The 15,179-nt window shown below is 49.1% G+C and overlaps 1 protein-coding gene and 1 long non-coding RNA gene across 2 annotated transcripts in view; one reads left to right on the forward strand and one right to left on the reverse strand.

Moving 5' to 3' along the window:
* ARHGAP24 (Rho GTPase activating protein 24) overlaps window positions 1-15,179 on the reverse strand; it is a 1,297,893-nt gene that overhangs the window by 1,030,884 nt on the left and 251,830 nt on the right. The gene's annotated exons all lie outside the window — the stretch shown is intronic.
* LOC142312922 (uncharacterized) overlaps window positions 1-15,179 on the forward strand; it is a 203,874-nt gene that overhangs the window by 92,290 nt on the left and 96,405 nt on the right. The gene's annotated exons all lie outside the window — the stretch shown is intronic.

The raw sequence follows: 15,179 nt of genomic DNA on the forward strand, positions 1-15,179 counted from the left end.
GCAGATCAAAGTGCACCTGCGCAGGACCTCAGTGTCGGCTTGTGTGGATGACGTAGGACGCGTCATCCACACTAGCTTCAGAAGACGGAGGACAAAGAGGAGGTGCCGGTACTGAAGACACCCATCTGACCCATCTGCTTTGCACCGACCGTTTAGGTATTATAAAGTGTTTTTTACATTCTACACCGCGACCTGGGCTCTTATATACAGCATGTTAGAATGCTGTATATAAGAGCCTTCTGGGGGAGGCTGCAGCTCATAGGACCCAATACAGGTTCCCTTTAAAGAAAAAATAACAGGTCTATGAGAGCAAGAATTCTTGATGGTTGGTAGGTGTTCTAATAAGTATTTCATGCAATAAAAGGAAATTCATTTTTTTAAATCATACAATGTGATTTTCTAGATTTTTTTGAGGAGGATTCTGTCTGTCATGGTTAAAGTGTACCTATGATAAAAAATACAGACCTCTCCATTGTTTGTAGGTGGGAAAACTTGCAAAATCATCAGTGTATCAAATTGTCATGCTGTGCTCAACCAGTGTGAGACGGTTGCAGAGTTTGAATGGCTCACACTGGGGGTACTAACAGCGTGATCGAATATAGTGTTCAGCAAAGAAAAAAATTGGAAAAACCTCCCCTGCCCCGGGAACTGATCTGTTTATCGCTGGTTGAATGTGGATGGAGACCTGAATTACCCAATTAGTGACTTCAATTGCGGTTCAGGTCAAGTCCGGGCACCAAACCAAACGTTATCTAAAGTCCGGATGAAGCCACTGAACCGAACTTCAACGGGTCCGCTCATCTCTGGCCCTGCATCATCCACATATTGAACCAGGATCTTGTGCCAGTAAGTAGTAGATGTATTATTATTAATAATAATAATAATAATAATAATAATAATATTAGTAAATAAGTCCACTTAAAAATGTAGTATAGTTCTCCTGATATAGCCATGACTCTTACCTCATGTGCAGGGCATTACAGCTTAGGTATCTGTCGTGGACGGGTGCAACCTCTGCTGCAGCAACCGGGGCTGCTCGAGGGGCACTCGGATACGGGATCGTATCCTGGGCTCAAGTGTTACCGGACCCGGGGGCTTGTGCAACCGCCCGTCCTCGCACACAGTGAAAAAGGGAGGTATTTACAGGGGAGATTGTCTATGATGCCACCCGTGGGTGCGGGTGATGGGATAGTGGCACCGCCGCTGCATGGCATGTGGGTGCCCGGGGCTGATGGAGCGGGGCAGCAAGGTGGTATCCCCTCCACGGGTAGGGTAGGTGTATTGCCGGGGCTCAGGTGTGGGGTAAGGAGCAGGGCTGGGGCGTTGTCAGCAGGTTGGACCGGGTGACACCGGTCTACTCACGATTATGAATAATCCACACAGTCTGTACTGTAAACCAAGGCCGGATGCCAGTTGCCTCTGGAGGGGTGTGCTGGTCCCGCACATGGGTTGACAATGTAGGGGCCCTTCCTCCTGCACTTGTGTCTTGTGGTGTATGGATTAACCCCGCTTGGAACAGGAGAAATTCACTCCCCTGCAGCTTTGGATGCAGAGGGAGCCATTGCCTGCAGACGCTGACCCATGGGACTTCAATGGGTTCTTGGCGGACACCCTGTCCCCCGCGTTGGGCTGCCGGTCTGCTCCATCTGGGCTTCTCTCTTCGGGAACAAGGCCTGGTACCTTGTCCCACTGGTCAATTAACAAGGGGCTTGAAGCTTGCCTCGTCCTAGGGTCCAGGTAAACCACCCGTGCACGGCCTCCGGACCGGATTCCCGTCATCGGTACCGGCGGGCTACAACCCTACCCCGGTCCACTTCAGGTCTCCCGTGACTGGATTTTCATCGCCTGTGGCCCTATACAGCCGTCTACCACCTAGTCGGGTCTCCCATGGTCCAAGGGCTCCAACCCTAACCATGCTGCACTGCAGCTCCTGTCACCGACTGCTCCTCCAACTCTCCACTTAACTCCACGCCTTCTCACTCCAAACTTAAACTCAAACTGACTGGTTCCCACCCCTTGTCACCTCAAGACCCCTAGGTGGGAATTCCCATCCTCCTGGTCACGCCCACTGGTGTGTCCTGGCTGTCATGGGGGGGCGACTAGGATTTGTGGATAGTGTTCCTATGTGTGGGATCTGTGGTTTAAATTCCCAAGGAGGAGGAGATTCCTGTATTCTTGGTGGGGGGTACAGTCATCTGTAACTTCCTGGTTTTGCCAGGGCATCATATATCCATTGTTAAAACCACGAGCAGCTAACTAACTGGCAATATATGAGTAGACATAACCGCATGTACCGCATCTTTATGGAATTTTCAGTTAGCCATTAAAAGGTATCAACCACTGAGGACTCTCAGTTCTTTTAAACAATTTTTTTTATCTCTACTGGCTAACATGGTACAAAGATATATTTTACCTGTATCAAAATGGAGGATACCAGAATGTACGGCATCTTTATGGAGTTTTCAGTTAGCCATTAAAAGGTATCAACCACTGAGGGTTCTCAGTTCTTTTAAACATTTTTTTTTAGGCATAACCATTAATACTTAAGCTAAAATGCCCTGTACATGAGGTGTGTTGAGTTATTTAGAGCACACACCAAATTTACACTGTCATACAAGCTGTACAGTGACTACATAACATTGTACCAAAGTCTCATATCTTCAGTGTTGTCCCATGAAAAGATCTAATAAAATATTTACAATAATATGGGGGGTGTACTCACTTTTGGGATATACGTTATGTACAGTAATGTTTTCTATCTTCTGGGGGCATAGGACAGTTATCTAAGTGTGACTCAATACATAAGCTTGACTTTCCTTCTCTGGCATTGTACTGGTTATTTCCCACTACCCACTGATCCCTCTGCAGAAACCTAAACCCCGCCTCTGGCTCGTATACCAAAGTGTCTATTTCTAATTGGTTACTCCACAAAATCAGATGTTATAGATGAAATTTCCTTTGTGTACAATGAGAACAAATATTGTGTTTCATTAAATGTGGACGTTCTTTATAGCTGAAGAGATGGCACTCTTTTGGGCCTCAAGTAGCAATAAGGATCTTAGTTTGACATTGGTTAAACATCAACCAAAATTATACATTTTTGTGATAGATTTAACTCTATGGGAGTGTGACAGGATCTATAGTGGTACATTTGTACCATACTGGTATCTGCACAAGACCTCTTTTTCAGGCGCATGGAGTCACTAAATTTTTTGCAAAGAAGATGTTTCGGCAAATGTTTGCATTTTTTTCTGACGCTTTTTTAGCTTTTTTTTGTTGTTGTTACAAGAATACAATGTCAGTTTTTTTGAGTATTTTTCTACCATCTTTATTACTGGTATTTTCCAGATTTTTTTGTACTTCATACAACAATGAAGAAAACACTAATGGTTTTCCAAGCAAAGATTCAGGAAAAACATTCAAAAAGACACACAGGAATATTTTTTTAGCTTTTCTCACTTACATTTATTATAAAGTATAGGGTATCTTCAAAGCTGAAAGCGCCTGAAAATTGGTCAGGTCACTTCTTTTAACTACTTGCCATCTGTGGAAACCTGAAACACTTAACACTAGAAGTCCCAGAGAGGGGTAATTTAACATTTCTACCTTTGGAACCCAAAGACGGGTCGAATGACCTGAAGGATTTTAGCTAACATCCTATAATCACCGTCTTTTGTTCTGTAATTAAGGCCATCACTGTCGCACCACAGGAGGTTGTTGTTTTCCATTGAGTTTAGCCATTTAGTTTCTAGTTAGTTCTATTCAGTTTATTGTATTTGTCATTTGACCCTCTTTCGGGACTTCAGGGGGAGCTCGAAATTTCTGGGACTTCTAGTGTTAAAAGACGCTCAACAGCCTGAACATATAAACAGCAAGTCATTTTTACATAGACATTGATATGGTCATTCTTTTTAGCAGCTTCTGTAAGCTTTTTCATGCGGGTTTCAGAAAGGACCCTCCAGAAAAAGACGTGTGTAAATATCTATGGAACCTGCTAAGAAACCTTGGCTCTGCCAGTTTTAAACCATGTTTAATGTATGAAATCACGATAAGACGTTACCCAGCCATATTACTCAAGTTTGGATCAGAATCCCTACCACAGTATAATAGCTCTACAGGTGGTAACATGAAATTTTATTTAAACGGGTTGTCCAAACCTAACATTCATTGTAATCCTAAATATTTGTCTGTTTAATGTAATAATGTAATCAATTTTCCAATAGGCTTTAATTAAAATGTCCCTACCATTCCTTCATTACTATGCTTTAATTATTTCTTTTTACCTACATCTGTTTTGATGTCATTTAGTTTTAGAATCCCCAGTGCATGCTGGAATACTCAAAGAGGACATCATCAGGGGGCAGAGGCGATGGTCTCCACCCTGAAACAAAGCATCATTAGTGACTTCCATTTCAGGGGCCGGGCAAGTACTTGCTCTACTAACCATGTGTTGGTTGTCAATTCTGACATATGCTCAGTGGAGCTCCCTTGTCACTCTGCAGTATCTTTCAATGCACAGTGACACCAAGCTCCCTTGCCGACTCTCAAGTGATGATGTGGCAAGGGAGCGCACAACCAATGTTTTGATGTTCTGTATTGTTCCTTTACCTTTTGCCCCTCTGTACCTGCCAGTCCCTCTGTACCAGTCTGACCGCCAGTACCAGCCTGCCTGTCAGTACCAGCCTGCCTGCCATTACCAGCCTGTCCATCTGTACCAGCCTGTCTGCCATTACCAGTCTGTACGTCAGTGCCAGCCTGCCCATGCGTACCAGTCTGCCTGCTTGTACCTGCCTGAATACCCCTAGTCGTCCAGCCTGCACCTCAGTCTGTTCCTGCATCTGTAACCCCTGGGGTCAGCTGCTACTGTACAGAGAAATCAACTGGAGTGGTACCTGGCTGCTACCTTCCAACACAAGCCTAACCTCACCATCAGAGGCTCTAGTGAAGACAAGGTAATTGCTTAGCTACACATCTCCAGGGTGAGCCCTGTCCAGTGGTGTATTGGGTCTATACCCCCCAGCGTGACAGCAGCTACGGTAGTATTTTTCTCGGATTATTGTGGAGATTGGCAGTGACTGTACCAAGGTATATACAGTATATATATTCCATACATAGGAATTGGTTGCAAATATACAATACGTTTACTGTGAGTTCCCAAATTATTGGCCTAGTAATGAAAACAGCCATGTCCATTAATGGTTGGTCAATTGCGTAATTGTCCTGATGGTAGGCAGCAGACTGCTGTTCGTGACAAATTGGTTTCAGCGTGGGATAGCTATGTGCCCCTCTCTTTCCCCCTGCATTTCTGACACTGAACAAGCCCTTTAAGAGTACATTTTCATTTTAAACTGAGGAATTTATGTTTTCAGTTTAAAATATATACCTACCATAAAGTATATAGATATATATAAAAAGCACAGAATTCCATATACATTTCCGTCTAACTCCCATTTGCTTAACAACTGAATCAGTTTTATATTCTTTACTTTACATGTCAAACTTCTTATACTATATAATGCTGGTTACTCAGAAGGAATGTCACTTTTCTCCTTATGAGATGAATAACAGGAAGGAACTGTAATAAATAGCAAAGGAATATCAGCATATGGCAGAATATCTAAACACGTGGCCTCCAGATTACTGTCCTGCAGAGACTCAAAATCTTCCCTCCATATAACTGCCTAAAATATGTTTTCCTGGATATTTCACTTTGCATGAAGTAAACCAGACTTCACCAAAGTTCCTTCACACGTGGGCATAAAAATTCATGTGTGGCACGCTCCATTTTGTCCATCCGTGTGGCCATCCATATGTACTTGTGTATAATCCGTGTGTCATCCATGTGCCATCTATGTTAATGTGAAGCCCCACAGGTGTTGTGTCAGTGTCGGTGCATTACCTTCAGGGACTCCACGTTGCTGGATCTCCGTCACTGGTAGGAAATCTTCTTGTTTGATCGTGACGCCACTCTCAGTATTGCGGTCAGTGGGGACCGCCACTGCAGGTTAGGGGACGCCTGGGGCTGATGATATGTGCAGTTAGATGTAGGAGCCTCCTGAGAGTGAGGCAAGCCCCAGGGCCCTGTGTAGGTTTGTAGTACCACAAGTCACAGAATAACCACACAGGCAGGAATGTCTTTCAAGGGCTTTACTCACAATTGATGGCAGGGTGAGTAGCCCGGGCGTAGCTGGGATGAACCACATGGGAACCAGGTATCCTTCAGGCTGACTTTATGAGGGTGACTACCGACTCGCCTTCCTTAGCCCTTGGTGGTTTGGGGTGACCCCGACTTTTAGTCCCTATGGGGGTCACCCAGGGAAGATGCTGCAGCCTCTCTCCCCTTGTTGTTTGCCGTGTGCTTGTTCCCCGGACCAGGCCACTCCAGCCTCTTGCCTCCTATGACCTATGGGCCCTAACTTGTGGTTACGTGGCTGCGGCTTTTGTAGTGTTGTGGTGTGGGCTTTAAGAGCCCCACACCGGCAGGTTTAGCAGGGAAAGGTGAATCTATCCTCGCTTCGGGATCTGCCGCCCGGTTGGGCCTGGTGCTCTCTAGCAGTCTCCTTACTTCCCACTCCGTTGCACTCTCTAGCTGAAGCTGGCTTTCAGGCAGCACTCCTAGTTGACCGTTCTCCCCCGTCAATAGCCACTGCGCGGACGCTGTCAGATTGCACAGCTCCAGGGATCTGCTCCTCACTTGAGCTCCCTGGACTCTACACTGAACTGGCTCACCGCTCCTCCTCTCCTGTTCTTGCCTACGCCACCTAGCAACCAGACTCTCCACCACACCCCTTGAGAGGAGATGGAGGCTCTACCCCCTCCACTATTCCAGTGAAGGTGAAGGCTTGCCCCCTCCTGGGATCCCCAGGGGTCCTCTCATGGGTACATGTGTGAGACCTGGTCACTATGCGCCTGTGTTCCACACCCCAGTCAGCCTTCTGGATTACCTGTATTGTACTGTCCCCAGCATGGGTGCAGTACTCAGTGGTGCCTGACCAGGTCAGGGGCGCCACATTCCCCCTTAGTTATCACCAGCACGTCCTCGGGCTGCAAGACAACATTTTAAAATGCATAAAACATTAAAACATGTAAAAACATTTTAAGATCACCAGTTATCGTACATCACCACCCTCCACCCACAAGTCCGTTAACCCACCCAAAACCCTCTCAGGAGGCAGGTCACCGGTTTCTTTTTTTTTGGTAACCAGGTCTGGGCCATCCGTTTCCCCAGACCTTTCCTCCAATCTTCCTCTCCCGTTGGCCGCGACTTCAGCCACTTCTGGCAGGATGTAGAGGCGGCTTTCATGGGCTGGTGGTTTCAGGGTATACCTGGCCTGGTGGATCCGCGCCGTCAGCCTCTTCTGGCAGGATGCAGAGGCGGCCTCCACAGTTGGTGCTGGCCAGGTACCCTCTTTGTGGTGGTGAGCCAAGGCCCCATAAACAGGCGTGCTCTCTGGTCGCAGGTGAGCCAAGGCCCTTTTCTACGGACGGGCCCCCCTGGTTGCAGACGAGCCAAGCCCCTAAACAGGCTGGCCCTGGTGGTGGTGCCACTGGTGTAACTATTTACACTGCGAGAGTTTGTGGCTATAGCAAGTTCATAGCCTTAGAGTTTATTTCTCACAATAGTTTTTGTGGGCGCATTTCTTAAACGTTGCAAACAAAACTTGTCAAAACTTCAACTGGTAACTTGCTGTATTTCTTACTTTCTTTTACTTTACTCCTCCATTTCACCAGGGCGTGGGCATGTAGGGCACCGGCACCCGTGACTTTCTTGCTCTCCGTCGTCGTCCGTGGTTGTTTCATCTGTAGGATCTTTATCTTTCCTTTCTTGATCTTCGTCTGTTTCTACATCTGGTTCTTTATCTCTGTCTTTTCTTTCTTGTCTTTCTTGTCTTTCTTGTCTTTCTTGTCTTTCTTGTCTGGGACATGGTGCTACGTCTAAGGCATAGTAGCCCCTTTCTCCTTGATGCAAGGTGAACTGTACTAAGTCCCCAATTTTCAAATTTCTGCCTGAATGTCCTCTGGGCAGGTGGGCTTGAACATCTCTCCGATTTACAAATATGCCCTCTTTTATTCCTTTTACTACAATGAAGCCGTATCCGCTTTTCAGGTTGAAGTCCTCTACTATTCCTCTGTAAAGGGGTCCTCTAGCCTGGGCTTCGGACCTTCTTAGGCACCTTTTCTCCTGCAGGTCTCTGGCTGTGACCTCCCTCTGCTCTGGAGACTGTGGTGTTGGAGGACGCTTTGATCTGCTGCGCCGTGTCTTGCGGGCTGGGTTCTGCGAGGTGCAGCTTACAAGCTCCCAGGTGAGGCTTTGGGGCAGATCTTCATCTGCTGACGGTGTCAAGTCTTCCTCCTCCCAGCGGGAATAGGGCAGCATCTCCGGCTCTGGGTAGGGGTCTGCTGCGGTTGGCGTCGGAGTCAGCTCCTCAGCTTCCTGGCCTCCCCTCCCCCTTAGTTCTTCACTGCACTCTGGTTGTGGCAGTGCTGGGGATGGGCTCTCTTCAGCTGGTCTGGGCGGTGGACTCTCTGGCGCGGCTGCAGGGGTTGCTGGAATTCTCTTGGGGGTATGCGGAGGGAGCATGTACCGGTCCACCAACCATTGTGGAAACTTGGCCTCCATGTCAGCCTTCAGCCGCCAGTATTCGGGGTCCTCCCCCAGCGTGGGCTTTCCAGCAGGGACCTCTTCTGACTGGGGAGCGGTGTCTGCTCTGGCCTTGCAGGCCGGGGAAAATGATGAGGTAGTCTTCTCTTCTTGGCGGGCCGCGCCTGGCATGGCGGCGGCCTGGTCTTGGCGGGCCGCGCCTGGCATGGCGGCGGCCTGGTCTTGGCGGGCCGCGCCCGGCATGGCGGCGGCCTGGTCTTGGCGGGCCGCGCCTGGCATGGCGGCGGCCTGGTCTTGGCGGGCCGCGCCCGGCATGGCGGCGGCCTGGATCAGTGTCGCTGTTGCAGGGGGCTCTGTGCAGGCTGGGCTGGACGTCGCTGCAGCGATCGGAGCTTGGCGGGCCGCACCTGGCGGGGCTGCGGCCTGGTTCAGCATCTCACTTGCGGCGCGGACGAGCGTCGCTGCTGCGGTGGGGTCTTGGCGGACCGGGTTCAGCAGGGTGGCAGCCTGGGTCAGCGTCACACCTGCAGCACGGATCAGCACTGCCGTGGTGGTCGGAGCCCTGCGGGACAGGCGGGGCATCGCTGCGGCGGCCTGGATTTGGCGGGCCGCTTCTAGCGTGGCTGCGGCCTGGTCCAGCGTCGCCGCGCCGGGCGCCTCTTCTGGGACCGCGGGCGTGGCAGCAGGGGCCGGGGCACTTGCGCTGGCCGGGGCATCACTCGACTCACCCATCTGTGGCAGCATCGGGGTCTGCGTCGTCGCCGCTCGGTCTGGCAGGCGTCGCGCGGCTCCCTCCTCGTAGGTCCGCACCGCCGCAGCCATTTCCAGGAGCTCCGTGCGTTCTTCTCTAAGCTGTCGCACAATCCTAGCCTCCAGCTGGTCACAGAAAATAGCAAGCTCCCGGCACCACCAGGCAGCGGAGCCTGGCTCTGGATCTCTGCTCTCAGACGCCATCTTCATTAGCAAGCTGCTGGCTTCTCTTCTGCTCCGCCGTCTCTCGACGCTTCCGCTCTCACAGCCGGCAAGGTCAGAACTCTGCAGGGGATCTCTGGGTAGCCACACCTCTTCGTGGGCGGTAACTTCTTCCAGCGCGGGCTGCTGTTGTTTTTCAGCGCGCTTTTCATGGTGGCAATATGGCGGCGCTTCCAATTTTTCAAGCGGACCGCCCAGGCACATGGTCACCTGTCTGAACAGGTCTAGTCCTTATCCTGTTCGTGACGCCAGATGTGAAGCCCCACAGGTGTTGTGTCAGTGTCGGTGCATTACCTTCAGGGACTCCACGTTGCTGGATCTCCGTCACTGGTAGGAAATCTTCTTGTTTGATCGTGACGCCACTCTCAGTATTGCGGTCAGTGGGGACCGCCACTGCAGGTTAGGGGACGCCTGGGGCTGATGATATGTGCAGTTAGATGTAGGAGCCTCCTGAGAGTGAGGCAAGCCCCAGGGCCCTGTGTAGGTTTGTAGTACCACAAGTCACAGAATAACCACACAGGCAGGAATGTCTTTCAAGGGCTTTACTCACAATTGATGGCAGGGTGAGTAGCCCGGGCGTAGCTGGGATGAACCAGATGGGAACCAGGTATCCTTCAGGCTGACTTTATGAGGGTGACTACCGACTCGCCTTCCTTAGCCCTTGGTGGTTTGGGGTGACCCCGACTTTTAGTCCCTATGGGGGTCACCCAGGGAAGATGCTGCAGCCTCTCTCCCCTTGTTGTTTGCCGTGTGCTTGTTCCCCGGACCAGGCCACTCCAGCCTCTTGCCTCCTATGACCTATGGGCCCTAACTTGTGGTTACGTGGCTGCGGCTTTTGTAGTGTTGTGGTGTGGGCTTTAAGAGCCCCACACCGGCAGGTTTAGCAGGGAAAGGTGAATCTATCCTCGCTTCGGGATCTGCCGCCCGGTTGGGCCTGGTGCTCTCTAGCAGTCTCCTTACTTCCCACTCCGTTGCACTCTCTAGCTGAAGCTGGCTTTCAGGCAGCACTCCTAGTTGACCGTTCTCCCCCGTCAATAGCCACTGCGCGGACGCTGTCAGATTGCACAGCTCCAGGGATCTGCTCCTCACTTGAGCTCCCTGGACTCTACACTGAACTGGCTCACCGCTCCTCCTCTCCTGTTCTTGCCTACGCCACCTAGCAACCAGACTCTCCACCACACCCCTTGAGAGGAGATGGAGGCTCTACCCCCTCCACTATTCCAGTGAAGGTGAAGGCTTGCCCCCTCCTGGGATCCCCAGGGGTCCTCTCATGGGTACATGTGTGAGACCTGGTCACTATGCGCCTGTGTTCCACACCCCAGTCAGCCTTCTGGATTACCTGTATTGTACTGTCCCCAGCATGGGTGCAGTACTCAGTGGTGCCTGACCAGGTCAGGGGCGCCACATTAACATGTTTAACAAGTGTGACGCGTTCCGGAAAAAACGCCTGACACTAAAATAAATGTTTTTTATGTGTTAAAGATATGTAAAGATAGATAGATATAGGTACATAGGTGGATAGATAAATAGATAGATACATAGATACATAGATAGATAAATACAGAGATAGATAAATACAGAGATAGCTAAATATGGGATAGAGAGATAATTTTGTCTGGCATATAGCTGTTTTGGAGGGCTTTGCACCCACTATGCAATGTTTATTTTGTGTTGTTCCCATTTTTTTGCATAGACAGATGATAGATGGATATATAGGTAGGTAGATAGATAGATAGATAGATAGATAGATAGATAGACAGCTAATAGATAGATAGCTATAAAGATTTTACAGCTATTAGCTAAATAAATAAATCATTAAAAAGAAAAAATGATGTGGGGTTCCCCCCATTTTTGATAAACAGCAAGGGTAAAGCAGACAGCTGCGGGCTGTTATTATCAGGCTGGGAAGGGCCATGGGTACTGGACCTCTCCCAGCTTTAAAATAGACGTAGCCACTCCAGAAGTGGCTCATCACATTAGCGGCACCAATTCTGGTGTTTCACCTTGAGTTTGCAGAGACTCTTCACTTTTCCCAGAATGCACTGTGAATTTGCAAATTATCTTCTCAGGACTTCTCCCCTGGCTCTTTGGACCCCTCATGTGGCTTTTTTTTACTTTGGATAATAGCTGTAAAGTCTATATAGTGTGTGAAAATAGACACCAGATGAACTAGAAACACAGACAGATGTAGAAAATATGCTGCAAAGTAAGAATCCTTAAAAAAAAAAAAAATAAATAAAAAATTGGTGTTATAGTTTTTTTTCTAAAATAAACAAAATGGAAAATTAATAAACAACAGAGAAAATTAAGTCAAATCAATATTTGGTGTGACCCACAGCATCATATCTGCCATGTACCCTAGCACACTGTTTTTGATAAATCTTGGCAGGGAGATTGTTCCACACATCTTGGAGAACTAACCACAGATCTTCTCTGGATGTAGACTTGTGCAAATCCTTTTGCCTTGTCAAGTAATTCCAGACAGACGTGATGTTATCAAGTGACTGTACCGCCCCTGTGCCAGCGGCCGAGCCGCTCGGATCCGGAACCACGGAGGCTCAAGGGGTCTCCGGACCTGGGGGTTCGTGCGGACACTCGAGTTTGAAAAGGGGAGTATGTACAGGGGAGTTAGAAGTTCGTGATGCCACCCACGGTGCGTAGTAAGGTGGGATACCACCGCTGCTGTTGGGGAAAGGGGGGGCCCGGTGGCGAAGGTGCGGCAGCAAGGTGTTTAACCCCTCCATGGGTAGGGGGTTTGTGCCCCGGGGCCCGGTGTTGGTAGTGCAGGTGTGGGGTGCCATTGGGAAAAGGAAGGATTTCTGCATACTCCCTCAAGTGCAAGAATACTGACACCGACAGCTTGTAAACCAGAATTCTGAGCACCGCTGCAGCCAGGAAGGAGCACGCTTGATTCCATGTCCTTGGTGTTGCTTGTTAGCCTGTGACCTTTTCCGTGGCACCTTGTTCACTGTTTGGACCCTGTAGTGTGGAACTAGTCGGGTCCCGCTCTCTCGTATAGCTAATGGCGTTAGCTTGCTCTAAGGGTTCACGCTTGGGATTTGGTGGACTGTGTCAGGGAAAGTGCTATCCCCTCGGTGCGCTAGTACGCCGATTTTGGAGCGGGTGAGGGATGAATCTTGAAGGCTTCACCCCGTCAGGTAAATTACCAGGAAGCTTGAAGCTACTTCTCGACCTAGGGTCCGCGTACCCCGTCGTGCCCTGACCCCTGCCCGGAGATGGAACAAGGCTGCAGGCTGCCCTCCTCGGCAATCTGTGCCCCTTGACATGATCCCCTGCGACTGGGGTTCCAGTTCCTACCAGGCCCTGACCAACGTTTGACACCTAGTACTCAAGGAGCCCTGCTCCAACCTGGTGATCTCTCCCTCTCAGAGAGTCACCACTCTACCTCCTACTCCTTCCACTCCTTTCTCAGTTCTCCTTTCACTTTTTCACTTTCCCCTACCAACCCCCCAAGTGGGTGGCCCTATTCCCTTCAGGCCCCCAATGGTGGGGCTGGTGGGTATGATGTAAAGTGTTTCTAGGGTTTTAACTGGCTAAGCTCTTAGCAACACCAAAGGACCAGAACCCGTAACCAAGGAGGATTGGATACTGTGCAGAAGGGCAGATTGCACAATACCCTGTGACGACCTGATAGGCCAGGGCGTCACATCATCTCTTGGAGTCCTGATTTGTCTTTACTCTGAAAATGGCTTTTAATTACATTGATTTTATGTTTAGGATCAATGTCCTGCTGCAGAATACATTTGGAGCCAATCAATACCTTCCTAATGGTATTGCTTGAAGGATAAGTATCTGCCTAAGGATTGAGTGCATCATTAAATCTGATCCAATCACCAAATGTATTTCCTGAAAACTAGTCCCAAGCTTGCATGAAAATTTTACCATGTTTCACGTCTGCGTGCTCTCCACCCCTTTTTGTTCTGCTCTCCATCCTTTTAGTTCTGCTCACCACCCCTTTTTGTTCTGCTCACCACCCCTTTTTGTTCTGCTCCAACCTTTTTTCTTCTGCTCGCCACTCCTAGGTCTTCTGCTTGCTACACCTAGTTCTGCTTGCCACCCCTTTTTGTTCTGCTCGCCACCCCTTTTCACTCTGCTTACCACCGATTTTTGTTCTGCTCACCACCCTTTTGTTCTGCTAGCCACCACTTTTTGTTCTGCCCGCCACAACCTTTTTGTTAAGCTGTTCACCCCTTTTGTTCAGCTCTCCACCCCTTTTTGTTCTGCCCACCACAACCTTTTTGCTCTGTTCGCCACCCCTTTTTGTTCTGTTCACCACCCCTTTTCATAGAGCTTGCCACCCCTTTTTGTTCTACTCGCCTCACCTTTTTTGTTCTGCTCTCCATCCCTTTTTGTTATGCTTTCTACCCCTTTAGTTCTGCTCTCCATCCCTTTCTGTTCTGCTCACTACCCCCCCTTTTGTTCTGCTCTCCACCCCTTTTTGTTCTGCTCTCCACCCCTTTTTGTTCTGCTCTCCACCCCTTTTTGTTCTGCTCTCCACCCCTTTTTGTTATGCTGTCCACCCCTTTTTGTTATGCTGTCCACCCCTTTTGTTCTGCTCTGCACCCCTTTTGTTCTGCTCACCACCCCTTTTTGTTCTTTTCACCACCTCTTTTTGTTCTGCTCTCCACCCTTTTTTGTTTTGTTCTCCACCCCTTTTTGTTCTACTCGCCTCCCCTTTTTTGTTCTGCTCTCCATCCCTTTTTGTTATGCTCTCTACCCCTTTAGTTCTGCTCTCCATCCCTTTTTGTTATGCTCTCTACCCCTTTAGTTCTGCTCTCCATCCCTTTCTGTTCTGCTCACTACCCTTTTTGTTCTGCTCTCCACCTCTCTTTGTTCTGCTCACCACCCCTTTTCGTTCTTCTCTCCACCCCTTTTTGTTATGCTGTCCACCCCTTTTGTTCTGCTCTGCACCCTTTTTGTTCTGCTCTCCAGTCTTTTTTGTTCTGCTCTGCACCCCTTTTGTTCTTCTCACCACCCCTTTTTGTTCTTTTCACCACCCCTTTTTGTTATGCTCGCCACCCCTTTTTGGTCTGCTCTCTACCCTTTTTTGTTCTGCTCTCCACCCCTTTTTGTTCTGCTGGCCACCCCTTTCTGTTCTGCTTGCTGACCCTTTTTGTTCTGCTCGGCACTCTTTTTTGTTCTTCTCTCCACCCCTTTTTGTTCTGCTCTCCACCCCTTTTTGTTCTGCTCTCCACCCCTTTTTGTTCTGCTCTCCACCTCTTTTTGTTCTGCTCGCTGCCCCCTTTTTGTTCCACGCACTGACCCCTTTTTGTTTTGCTCTGAACCCCTTTTTGTTCTGCTCTTTACCATTTTTTGTTCTGCTCGCCACCCCTTTTTGTTCTACTCGCCACCCCTTTTGTTTTGCTATCCAACCCTTTTTGTTCTGCTCTCCAACCCTTTTTGTTCTGCTCTCCAACCCTTTTTGTTCTGCTCTCCAACCCTTTTTGTTCTGCTTGCCATCCCTTTTTGTTCTGCTCTAAACCCCTTTTTGTTCTGCTCTCCAACCCTTTTTGTTCTGCTCTCCACCCCTTTTTGTTCTGCTCTAAACCCCTTTTTGTTCTGCTTGACAGCTAACCCGTGCTTG

Source organism: Anomaloglossus baeobatrachus, chromosome 1, assembly GCF_048569485.1.
Source record: "Anomaloglossus baeobatrachus isolate aAnoBae1 chromosome 1, aAnoBae1.hap1, whole genome shotgun sequence".
NCBI classification, from domain to species: Eukaryota; Metazoa; Chordata; class Amphibia; order Anura; family Aromobatidae; genus Anomaloglossus; species Anomaloglossus baeobatrachus.